The 13,642-nt window shown below is 39.8% G+C and overlaps 1 protein-coding gene across 1 annotated transcript in view; it reads left to right on the top strand.

The window, feature by feature from the left end:
• BMP4 (bone morphogenetic protein 4) overlaps positions 1-13,642 on the top strand; it is a 199,360-nt gene that overhangs the window by 87,065 nt on the left and 98,653 nt on the right. The gene's annotated exons all lie outside the window — the stretch shown is intronic.

Consider the following 13,642-nt stretch of genomic DNA (forward strand, 5'->3'; position numbering starts at 1 on the left):
TAAATGTATGTGCTTTGTTGGAAATCTATCACGTATCAATGCGCATCATGTCACTATCCGCAAGGATTTTACGTGGCACCTTGACCACTTTGAGTCAGAGAGAGGACTGTGAGTGGACACCATATCAGCTTTGTGCATCGTAGTTGTGCAGATTGCATGTTTAGTTGATTTATGCAAGCATAAGAACACTTAATTTATTTCAGATTTATTATTTAGTTCCATTTTACAGAGAATTTCAGAACTCTTTTTAACCCCTCGCACCATCCTCAAGCTATGTTGGTAGGAGGTACCTTTTTATTTTTAAACACTGATCCTGAAAAAAAACTGCTAGGTCCAACCAACGTCTATAAGAAACAGCTGTATACACATGAGATAAAATTATCATTTTGTACATCCATGTAAAATTCTGAGTAGCCTTACCCCCCAGGGATCATCTATCGTTCCTAAAACGCCAGGGTGAATTCTCCCCCAGTAGCTGGGCGGACATGTAAGTGGATGTTGAAAGCACAGAAACCAATGTCGCCCTCCTCATCGATAACACTTCTTTCTTTTTCTTTGTTTAACTTCCTCATGTAAATGGTTGACAAAATAAAACAGATATACAGATAGAAATTAGTTGTTGTACAACCATGTCTTGTTTTTTTTATATATCCTTATATAACAAGGTGATAAAGTGCCTTTTTTTATTATAAATTCAACGAATATTTCTGCATTATAAATGTGTTTCCGTGCCCAGCACACGAGCAGCTGACATATTAACTGTATGGGAGGTTAAAATAAAGAACCTTTAAGATTAATGGTTGCGACCATTGACAGCAGTGATAGACTTGGTTTCAACCCTGGTTTGAATCAGTGTCAAATCCTTGTAACCTTGGACAACTCGGCCTGTATCCATCTGCTCCAGGCCCCAGAACTAGATTTTAGTCCTGTTCTGCATAAAATTATATGTGCTTTATATAAACTAGCAAATAAATGCTCAATGGAGCCCAGTCCACAAGACATCAACAAAGTAGCTCATAGTTATTAATAAAGAAATTCTTGTTATATTATTATTATATATACAGTCATGACCAAAAGTTTTGTGAATGAGAGAAATATTATTTTTCACAAAGTCTGCTGCCTCAGAGATTATGATGGCAATTTGCATATACTCCAGAATCCCATGAAGAGTGATCAGATGAATTGAAATTAATTTCAAAGTTACTCTTTGCTATGACAATGAACTTTATCCCAATATTTCTACTGCATTTCAGCCCTGCCACAAAAAGACCAGCTGACATCAGGTCAGTGATTCTCACAGGTGAGAGTGTTGATGAGGACAAGGCTGGAGATCACTCTGTCATGCTGATTGAGTTAGAATAACAGACTGGAAGCTTTAAATGGAGGGTAGTGCTTGAATCATTGTTCTTCCACTGTTAACAATGGTTACCCTCAAGGAAACAAGTGCAGTCATTATTGCTTTGCACAAAAAGGGCTTCACAGGCAAGAATATTTCTGCTAGTAAATCAACAATTTATCGGATCATCAAGAAGTTCAAGGAGAGAGGTTCAATAGTTGTGAAGAAGGCTTCAGAGCACCCAAGAACCATCCAGCAAGCACCAGTACAGTCTCCTAAAGTTGATTCAGCTGCAGGATCAGGGCACCACCATTGCAGAGCTTGCTCAGGAATGACAGCAGGCAGGTGTGAGTGCATCTGCACGCACAGTGAGGCAAAGACATTTGGGGGTTGGCCTGGTGTTAAGAAGGCCAGCAAAGAAGCCACTTATCTCCAGGAAAAACATCATGGTTCAGACTGATAATCTGCAAAAGGTACAGGGATTGGACTGCTGAGGACTGGGGTAAAGTAATTTTCTCTGATGAATCCCCTTTTAGATTGTTTGGGGCATCTGGAAAAACACTTGTCCGGAGAGGAAAAGGTTAGCGTTACCATCAGTCCTGTGTCATGCCAACAGTAAAGCATCCTGAGACATGTGTGGGGTTGCTTCTCAGCCAAGGGAGTGGGCCATAAGGCAAAATTGATAACTAAGTGGCTTGGGGATCTAAATATCGAAATTTTGGGTCCATGGCCAGGAAACTCCCCAGTTCCCATTGAGAATTTGTGGTCGATCCTCAAGAGGTGGGTGGACAAACAAAAACCCACAAATTCTGACAAACTCCAAGCAATGATTAGGCAAGAATGGGCATCCATCGGTCAGTATGTGGCCCAGAAGTTGATTGACAGCATGCCAGGGCGAATTGCAGAGGTCTTCAAAAGCAAGGGTCAACACTGCAAATATTGACTCTTTGCATAAACTTAATGTAATTGTCAATAAAAGCCTTTGACACTTTTTTATTAAATGCTTGTAATTTTACTTCAGTATACCATAGCAACATCTGACACAAAGTCTAAAATCACTGAAGCAGCAAACTTTGTGAAAAGCACACTCGCACCATTCTCAAAACTTTTGGCCATGACTATATATATTTTTTTTTAAATATTAGTTTAAAACAGGATCTTTGATATGTACCTGTGTTATGTGTCTGATGGAATTAGTTTTATATTAGTTAGGCATTTGGTTGACCTAGTTTTTCATGACTTAAACAGATTATTGTGAGTTATGGATTTTTTAGTCTTTTGGGCATAATGACATTGTTCATGGGCCTCCAATACTGAGGGGTGGGGGGGGCTTCTATACATTACTGTTATGCAATAGCATCCAATCACATGATGAGAAGAGAGCACCAGCATGGAGGCCTCACACCCTGGCGTTATACTTGTGTTTTACTAACAGTGTAGAGTTCTCTGTAGGCTTTCCAATGTGTTTAAAAATGGTGAACTCCAAAATGGGAACTAGCTTTCCCCAAAAATACTGCATCAACACAAAGGCATACACGGGGCAGCATGGTGGCTCAGTGGTTAGCACTTCTGGCTTACAGCACTGGGGTCATGAGTTTAATTCCCGACCATGGCCTTATCTGTGAGGAGTTTCTATGTTCTCCCCGTGTCTGTGTGGGTTTCCTCCGGGTGCTCCAGTTTCCTCCCACACTCCAAAAACATACTGGTAGGTTAATTGGCTGTTAACAAATTGACCCTAGTCTGTCTGTCTGTGTGTATATGTGTTAAGGAATTTAAACTGTAAGCCCCAATGGGGGCAGGGACTGATGTGAGTGAGTTCTCTGTACAGCGCTCGGAATTAGTGCCGCTATATAAATAAATTATGATGATGATACAATGCAGGTAAAAACATCAGTGGGTATGGATACACTAGAAACAATGGTTTTAGTGTGGGCGTCTTTTACACGCATTTTACATAGATTAGGAATGCAAGTAAAATGCGTTTAAAAAGTGCCTCTAGGTATAAGGTCTAAATGTTTGCACAGATGAAAGACCAAGTCAACCTGTGGCTGCCTAGTACACCTGGAGGGAAGGCCTGTCACATTCCTGTGTTTATGTAATACGCACTCTGTGACATCAATAGGAAGATGTCTAAAAGGGGAGATTATTTATCTAATGAGAGCGGTTTGTGTCCTTTAGGTCACCTGTTGCAGATCACTACTTGGGCACCCACAAAACTCTTCCTTGATTTATAAACACATATGAGAAAAATTATTGTAGTGTTTAAATTATTGCTTTACAATGGCCTTAAGAAAGTTGCAGAAAACGACTTGGCTGCCATGTTTTCTCTCCTTGGTGGTAATATTGCAGCCTCTTTTCCATAGTTCTTTAAAGTTATGATATTTTATTTATAAGGGTTCAATGTACATATTGGTTAGAACATGCAACAAAGTAATGGAATTCTATAAATACAAAATAACAAATTGTCATTATTACAAAATGCAATATTAAACCTTATGAGGCCGGTGATTTATCTATGTTTAATTAATAAGGTCTCAGAAGAGAAGAAAAAGTGGCAAAACAGAGTGGCGTGGAATCTAGTTCTCAAAGGGTTATTTAATTGATCCCTGTGCAAAATACCCCATCCTTTCCCACAGGCTTAAATGGAAAAGGACCACACAGCGAAAATGCCACAGGTAGCATCTTTATCCCATAGTTAATGTGCACATAAGCTCCTATGAACAGACCACACTTGTGTAGTAACAGAGATTAGAAGGCTAACTGAAAATCCTGTCCGTCACATCATTTTAGACAAGTGGTGACCCTGCCTGCCTTTCACAGGACATCATTTTACTTTCTATCTACGTTTCTGCTATGACTGACAGCTCAAGGGCATTTCAAGGTGATTCTTTTGATTTTTTTTTTGTAAATGTTTGAAGGAATGCTAAGACAATAGCACGTGGGTGTAAGGCTGGTACAGAGTTGAATGCAACTTGGGTGCAATTTACAGCCTCAAAAACGTGAATGCAAAATTAGTGTATTTCAGCCCATACGCTGAGTTTGTCGCACCTCAGAATGTTTTTTGTTTTGTTTTCATAGTTAATAAAGCATTTGCTATTAGGCTTTATATAATAAGCTGATATAATAAGCTTTATATATTTAGCCAATTCATTCCTACTCGTGTAGGAGAAAAGTAACAAAAAAATTATTCATCCATTTTTTTTTCTAAATACTCAAAATCCTGTAATTTATGCACGATCAATGAAGAAAACTTCAGAGGTGAAAGCACAATCAGCCAATAAGAAGCTGTTATCCAGTGCTGGCGATCGTCATCCGCATGTATTTGCGTCAGCCACATAGCTTGTGCAAATAACACAACTGTAAAAGGCATGTCTACATCTGCGTTCATGTCCGAACCGTTCTCACAGTTCTGTAAGCACACCCTTGCTGCACTTGTCCTATGTTACAACGCCCCTTCTCTCCCTCATCGCGCCTCTTCAGATGCAAGCAAGCGTGGATACGTGCATGCGTAAGGTAGTTGTTTGCTGGGAGTTTTGTCAGCGTCCGCGGAGTGAAATCACGCAGTGTACGGTACGCAGGCGTTCGCTCTGCATCTGGCAAAGTGTGTTTGATACATTGATTTTTTGCATTCTTTGTGCTTCTTTTTTCTTTTTTTTTCAAATCAATTTCTTCTCTTGCTCCCAGCCCTAGTTAAATCCGTATTGTTTTCTTTCCGCTCCCCTTACCTTATTTGTATAAAAGATTTGCTACTTATTTTTATTGTACCAAGATGGATCCAAAACATGAAATCAATGAATGTCAGATTTTATGCGTCTCATATGTGTTCATTTTAAATATACATACTGCAGGCTCAGTGTGGGAGTTTGCATTTAATTATATAGAATTTACCCAAAAACAGCATCTAGTGCCATTCCCAAGCGGCTCCTTAGCAAAATAACCATATTATTATTTTTATACTTCTACCAGAAAATATAAAATACATTTTTAAAACAGAAATATTTTGAAAGCTCCTCCAGTGGCCTAGTGGTTAAATGTTCTGTACAAGCCTTTCCGATGAAATTAGCCGGAGTTGCAGAAATAGAGGTGGTGGGAGAGTCGGATAATGTTATCTTTTTATATTTTAAAGACATCCTGGAGGAAGGGCTGATTTAATTCCTTTTGTTTATTTGCATTGTGAGAAGCTTATAAGGAGGAATCTTGCAGTAGCTCCGGCTGACTTGATACTTGTTAGTTGGGATGGATGGTTGTCCAGGCTGATGAATTAAAGAAATAACTTGTTTGGTGTAAACTGAGCCTGTTTCTGAGCAGAAATGTTCGTCCTTTTATCCTCTTGAGTGTGATTGAAAGGGTGAGAAGTTAATTTGGCAGTTTCGCTTCTATGGTTTCATAACCCCCCCCCCCCTCCCCTCCCCTCCTGCTCCAGTCAAATACCATGATTTCAGAGCTCTGCAGCTACCCTCATACAAGGCAAGAGCATGACCCCAAACGAAAGCCCTCTCCCCAGGGCATATCCTGAGCTGCAACAGCTTGGCTCAAGTGTTTTTTTATGAACAACCGTCCAGAGCACTTGATCTAAATCATGCCATTTCCTTCACAGCATGGCACAGTTAACAAGTCAGTGCATCAACACAATCTGCAGATGGCAGTTCAAAAGGTGCTCTCTCTCCAGCCAGATAAAGTGCAAGACATTCTAAGACTATTCTCATTACTGCCTGAATGTGGCCAGGGGCTCCGTCAGGGTGAGAGAGAGGGAACATAAGCAGGTTTAGGCAGGTCCACACAAACAAGACGTCTGCCACTCAATCCGCGGTGGTATTCCTATTTTTATTTTTTTTCTACTCTTCCAAAAGTTCAGGCTTATCACGTCAGGGAGTCATAGCGAGACGTGCGACAACAGCGATATGCCGCTTCGTCACACCCTAAAACTGCCGCCCGTTCACAGTATCTGTACGAGGAAATCAAGCATTCGCCAAAGAGTTCAAAGGTGCAATGAACCCTAGTTTCTTCATCTTTGGCAGCGCATCGAAAGCGCCCAATTGTAAAGCGCTACGGAATTTGCTGGCACTATATAAATAAATGTTGATGAAGTCATTTAGCAATAGCTGACACATATTTTTATATTTTTAAAGCCGTGTTGACTCGAAAAGACATCTTATTCACAAATACTCATATCCTTCCCGTATCAGAAACTTAAGTGGTTGTGTTTGACACATCTAACCTCGTTATCTACCTCCCTGCAATCTATTGCTCTCTGTTATCAGACACATTATGCTTCAAACGGGTCCCTGTAGTGTCTTTAGATTTCCTTACTCACAGGAAGTCTGGTGTGTGTGGAAATAACCGGACACCCCTGTGATCAAAGGATTATCTCGAATATCTTTATTTCTCATATATACATATATGTTTGTAACTGTCACTGGCAGCTATTTTGTATAAAACAACTTTTTTAGGTTTAAGTAGTCGGTTAACTCCTTATTGCCTGGCTCAACATGACGGCGTTTTCGACACAGTCAAAGATTTTATTCTACAGTCTTGTCAAATACGAGAGGAACTTGTGCTAACATGCTATGCACAGATATGTGGGAGCCACTAGGCAAATTACTGTGTGTGTAGACCTACAGAGTCTGCAGCCCCAATGATCAGCTGATCATACAGCAACTGATATCAATTCATGTCACCTCTCTCAGCCCATAACTAGTTGTATTTACCAGGGCAGCATTCAGTGGGTACCACAACCCCTTACCAATGTGCTTCCCTGGTGATGCCCTCCCAGCTGAACCACAGGCAAACCCCCTATGGTGTTTCAGACGGTGGATTAATGACAAGGGGATGGATAGGACAGTAAAGGGCCTTTATTCCAACCCTTTTTGCCCCCCCCTCCGTCACACAGAAACCTCCATGCAGCTATGCATTCAGCGCAGTCTGTGTTCCCACCTGGGTTTAAATACCTGATGTAAGCTACCTAATAAATTGCTATGAGCTTGTTATTGAGGAACTTGTGTCTTCAAGTTATCCATTAATTCATCAAGTTCTTTATCCAGGTGAACAATATTGAGCAGACTCATTTACTAGGAGGAACTGCATATTGGAATTTATTGGACAGGTGTTGGCGAATGGAGTCCCGACAGATGGCTTGTTGGTGGTTTAGGAGAGGGTAAGAGGGGATCATTGATCCCTATGAGAAATCTTGTGGATTATGCTCACAGCATAGATTATGCTGCAAGGTGCTTGTTTAAATGGAGGAAATATTCTCCATTTCTTATTGAGTGTAGTAATGACAGTGGACTACAGACCTGCCCAAACGGACTAATAATTCAGTTTTCCTTGATCCAATGATAAATAGACTCTCTGTACATTAAGCTTCTTAGTTATAGTCTCCGAAGCTTGCGTTATGAAGGAGTCTTGGATGTGATATTGCTTCCTCACTGCCCCCTTAATCAAGAGATTTTTCTCCAGTTACAGCAATAGTTTTGTTTAGATAATACGTAGCCCTGGGCTCTAAGCTCAGTAGGGGTTAACAGGCAAACAACCTGTCGTTAAATGTCTCTCTCATTAGTTCCCTTTCAGTGCAATGTGAAGGAAGCAGTGACAGTGCACAGCGCTCACTCTGCTTAATGTATCAGAGAGTACAGGCAGAGGGGAATGTCACTTCCTAAGCAGGGTCTTATAGATCAAAAGAGGTTAGAAAAACCACCGGTGGATGCAAGAATCCACAAGCATGCCAGTGCCGAGCCCCTTCCCCTGCTACTGAACTGTGCAGTAAATTCATTTTATCTTCTGAGAAGGACTGATAGCACACAAGCCTCCCAACTTCCCCTCACATTTTAAATTAGTTTTTTTTTCCCTTGTGTATTTAAAAGGGAAGTCCACAATTTGAAAAGTCACATCTCCCCAATAGATAAGATGACGTATAATTTATTATCAAAGTGGACCTGTCGCCAAGTCCTGAAGTGTTATTTTTTCATTTACTACATTGTGCACCCAGAGGAGACGGTTTTATGCACTCTACTGGGAAGTCTCCACTAGTCCGCACGGCAGGAGAGCTATGGGGTGTTTTATTATTATTATTATTATTATTATTATTATTATTATTACCATTTATTTATATAGCGCCACTAATTCCACAGCGCTGTACAGAGAACTCGCTCACATCAGTCCCTGCCCCATTGGGGCTTACAGTCTAAATTCCCTAACATACAGACACACACACACACACACACACACACACACACTAGGGTCAATTTGTTAGCAGCCAATTAACCTACTAATATGTTTCATTATCACACAATAGAATAGTGTTTATTTCTGTTAGATTAATGCTGACCACACATTTTGCAGTTTGATCTCCTTTTTTTGTTTCTTTTAAGGAATTATTAAAAAATAATAGATATGTTTGAGTGACGAAAAATCCAACAAAATTCAATTCAGGTGATGGAATAAATCAATAATCTGATTATGCTTTTTGGAGAAATTGTATCTAAAATGATCAGATTGACGTTGATTGAGGATAGTGTATTGTAACCATGTAAAGCTGGGTACACACTACACTGTTTTCATCCAATAATCGGCTAAATCAGCTGACATACGGCCGCTCGTTCAAAAGTCGGGTCAGTGTGTGCAGTGACACGATGGTTGAAAGTCTGCCCAAGTGGACGATTGTCGCCTCATTTGGTTGGTCGTACCGTTTAATATTTTCGTTCCAATCTCGTTTCCGCTGTGTAGTGTGTATAAACTTCCAACCGATCCACAACAGTGAGTACGAAATTACAGTCATTGCTCACAACAACATGGCTGTAAAAAGTCGCTAACGGGACGTCCGCTCTTCCCTTTATCATCCTAAACAAGGCTAGTGTGTATGCAGTCCATGGACCGAGCGATCGGACCATCGGTCACATGTAAAATCGCTCGGCATAAAAAGTTGGTCGAAGTTTCTGTAGTGTGTACCCAGCTTAAGACAACCTTCCAGCACTGAGCATACACGTAAATGTTCTGTCAGATCAGAATTGTATTGGGTGACTTGTTACGATATTGTTACAAATCATCAGATTAAAAACAGTCACATTGTAATGTGTGCTTTAATTGAATATGATTGCAGATGTTTGAGGGAGTTAATACATGTGTGGTTGATTTCAGCAAATGAAACATTCAAGGTAAATATATAATTTACTTTTTATTCCTTGAACTCCCATTGAAGAAATAATGTTTTCATTTTGGATGGAGTTATCCTTTTAGTCTCCATTATTTCAGTATTCTTTAAACCTCAAATCCTCTTGATGTCATGTGCCAGGAGTGACTTAAATCATTAGATTGATGTAGTCCATCATTTCTCTTTCAATATCATTCATTAAATAAAAACATCTAAATATGTAACTATGATTCGCTAGCTAAAGCTTTTAGCGTTTTTACTTGAATGTACTGCACCTTTCATTTTATATACAGATTAATAGAAACCACTTCAAAATTGAACTCAAAGGTACAGGGTACATTCTTCATATACAAGTGGGAACATAATTGTACAGCTAAAGAGGCGCATATAAGATATATATTATCTGATATGCCACCGGAAACCCAGGAGGGTGTTGGAAAATCCATTTTGTAAGAGGATAGTTAGAAGTAACAATAATAGAGGAAACTGAATATTGAATAGTCCAACAACATTGCGTTTAATTTGCTTTGCAATTATACCACATAAAATGCATTTAAGCATCTATTGTCAGATAGTGAATATTGCAGATACAATAACCTAGTTGACAATATCTGCAATATTTTAGACTTCTCTGATCTTTGTCATGCCACAGGATATTGTATTAGCCAGTCACTTACTTTTGTTTAGAGTAATGAGCTATTTAACTACTAAATAACAGATATGCAAATTGACGCAGAAATTACAGTCCCCATAATTGTCGTTGAGGTCAGCAAGGTGGAGTTATACACAAAGCTACAAAAAATAAAAGTAACTTTTCAGTGCTTGTCTGCGATTGCTAGCGCCAACTGAGGGTGACGGTAGCAGGTGTTACCAAGTGTAAAGTACATCAGAGCGGAGATCTTCTAATCCCATCCCGGAAGGCTGGACAGTCCTCCCCTCATCCATGTCTCTAATCTTTCTGTGCGCATGTACTTACTGATTGTTGCGTATGCACAATGAAGGACCAGCGTCAGAATAGGGATGTGTGTAGTCTTTTGCAGCTGCGATCAGCAAATGGCGAAATACTAAACATCATTAGGGCGCCTTTCATCGGAAGTGCTGTGTTACCATGACTTTTATAAAAAATGGATCCAAAAAATGCATCCTTTGTCGCTGCAATAAGGGATGCTAATTAACGGAAAAATTTGAGGGCATTAGTGATTGTGAAATAGCTAAGAGGCCTATTTATTAAAGATCTAAAACATTCTATCGGTTTAGTGGGGAATCTGTTGACCTGTTATGGATGAGATGCTACATTGAATGATCTGGTGCCTGTAACGGTGGCTCCTAGATTAAGAGGAACCAGTTAAGCAGATTACTCTTGTACTGACCACTCTACTGCAACTATATCTTGAAACTTCTCCGCTAAGAAATGGTTTGTGTGTGCAGCATAGTTCTGGCCGATGGTGGAGAACTAACAATACTTTAAGTTTAAAGTGTAAATTGTTATTTTGCAGTTAACAATGTGTACTTAGCATGCACATACTTGCCAACTATTCCTGAATGTCAGGGAGACTCCCTGAAATAGGGGTGATCTCCCTCACTCCCTGAAGAGTCTGATGCTGAGCCAGTACAAGACGTGGTTGGCTTCGCCATCTGTGGCATGATGACACAGTTCAGAAATTGTGTCCTATGTCCATGTATTAATGCCTATGGAGGTGGCCATTTTCATGGAGACCAAGATTTAATCAAAGACTGACAGGTAAGACAACATGACTTCAGTAATGGAGACAGAAATGTAAAAGACACTTCAATCTCTAGAGATTCATTAGATGCTTTTCTTTAACACATAGTTGCCTACTCTTCCGGAATGTCCGGGAGGCTCACGCATTTCTGGGAGACCTCCAGGGCTCTCTGGAGAGCAGGGCAACCTCCCAGTTCTCGTCCCCGCAATAGATAAGTGGGCGGGGCTTCCTGTATTTTTTACTTTCAGCTGTTGGTAAGAGCTAAGCTGAAGATCTTATAAAACTCACGTTCCCATTGAGAAATTCAGAGCCAGTATGAGGAAAGCTTACATATTGATAACGTTTCTAAGCATAGTGAGGATGTTCACATTCTCATTAATACGAAATATAGAAGAAACTCTATAGTTATAACACACCGCAAATGTAACGTGTTATTACCTCTTCACACTGTTGCCTTTTATTCATTTCATATCCCCCATTATCTCTGTGTGTTTCCTCGCCCCTCTGTAAGTTTATTCATGTTCCGAGTTGTGTCTTCTGCTATTGGTTGTTCTCTTGCTCCAATATTGGGGGTGTGGCCACATATTGAAGGGGGTGTGACCTCATCTAGATGGGGCGTAGCTATGCAGCCAGAGGGCTGCTGAAAATCACTATGCTGCCAATTGGTTATCTCCCTTCCCCCAACATTCCCACCCGGGGGACAAACATGTTCCCGAGCAAGACAGAGCACTAAATTCGGGACTGTGCCATTGAAATTGGAACAGTTGGGAGGTATCGTGTATTGATGACTGTACAGCGCTTCGGAATCATGATGATTATTTTATATGCGGTCTGGTCCAATATATGTTAAATGTGTAGGTGACAAAACAGTGATTTGATGAAGCAATTAAATGAGGACTAAAAGTGAAAATAAATTAAAACGCTCAAAAGCCTAAACAACTTCCTTGGTGCCGCAGGGTCAACTTGCAGGTGGAAGTATTTCATTAGACCTCGTGCACCCTGGGTAATACACTTCCACTCTGGCTGAAGATTTGCCCATGAGCTCATGAAAGTCATTGTCCTCCTCCATTTACCAGCCTGACAGATCGATTTTGATCTAACCGGGTTCAGGTTTTGATAGGTCAGAATAGGGCCCCATGCAATGCAGTAATCGAGTAGTTTGCTAAAATGTAAAAGACGACGCAAAGTGATCTTTTTAAATGGTTTCATCTTTACATAATTTCAGTTTTAGTGACCTGATCCGGTGTAACACTGAGATGTTCCTGGGAGCAGAGGCCTTTTGTTTAGAGCAATTTATCAGCAGTTTGTATTTAGATAAGATTGGGATGTTTGCTGGACAGTCTCTCAGCCTGGCAGTCATCCTACCATGAAAAGGTTGCTCTGAGCTGCTTGGCGGGGGAGAGCAGTGAACAGAGGCTAAAGGTAACGATGAGGAGGAGTGCTTAAAAGAATTTATCAAGTGATTCAATATTCCCATGTAAACAAAAGACACAATGTGACACTATAAAAAGCTAGGGAAGGTAGATTCCTTCTGCTGGTCAGTTTATTGGTGCTAGAGAAGACTGCGTGGGCTGGAGACATATCTTGGTTATCCGAGCACCTTGGGAAAAAAAGACAAACTTACTCTTTTCACTCAGCGCCCTAATGAAAAACTAGCCAAATTGTCTTGCATTTTAATATATGGTTCTCACCGATTCATGCTTCTTTTGTTGGGAACAATTCCGGCCTGTATGGAAAAGTGACGGCTGTATTAATAAATGTCAAGTAGGTTGTATACAACTCGTATCTTAAAGGTGGACTGGATATAGGTGAAGCAATATTTTAATATTCTTTTCTTATTTGCAACCTTTTAATATAAATGAACTACAGATAAACTTCTCCAAAATCAACATCAAATAAAAAGTTATCGTTGGACAAAATGTATTTTATTAATTAAAAAAGCCACATGAATAATGTCATTCCTCTTCTATTTGTAATATTTATTTTGAGCAACAAACTTTAAATGTTGATTCAGTGTTAAGATTAATCCTTTAATAAATATTCCGATGAATTATATAATCTTTGTTTGGCAAAACATCAATGTTATTGATATTATTTGTGTGTCTGTTATCTAGCTGTGAATGCAAAATACCGTCCTTTGTTGACAGACATTCTGTGGACCAAGTCCATTGTCCTTACAGATAGGATGTTCACTGTGTATGGTGACTAATACCCCCGTCATTATAACAGCCTTATCGTATATACTATATCGTACTTACTGATAAACTATTGAAAGTTTTGTTTAAGTAATTGCACATTTTATTAACTGATCTTTTATAGAAGAGAGCTTTTTAAAACAAAAATAAATAAACCGGGGAGTGACAAAACTAATAGATGTTTGAAGTCAGAAGATTTTAATGTGCAGTTTTCATTTTTCTTAGGGCATGCGGTTCATTC

Source organism: Mixophyes fleayi, chromosome 12 (genome assembly GCF_038048845.1).
Source record: "Mixophyes fleayi isolate aMixFle1 chromosome 12, aMixFle1.hap1, whole genome shotgun sequence".
Taxonomy (NCBI): Eukaryota; Metazoa; Chordata; class Amphibia; order Anura; family Limnodynastidae; genus Mixophyes; species Mixophyes fleayi.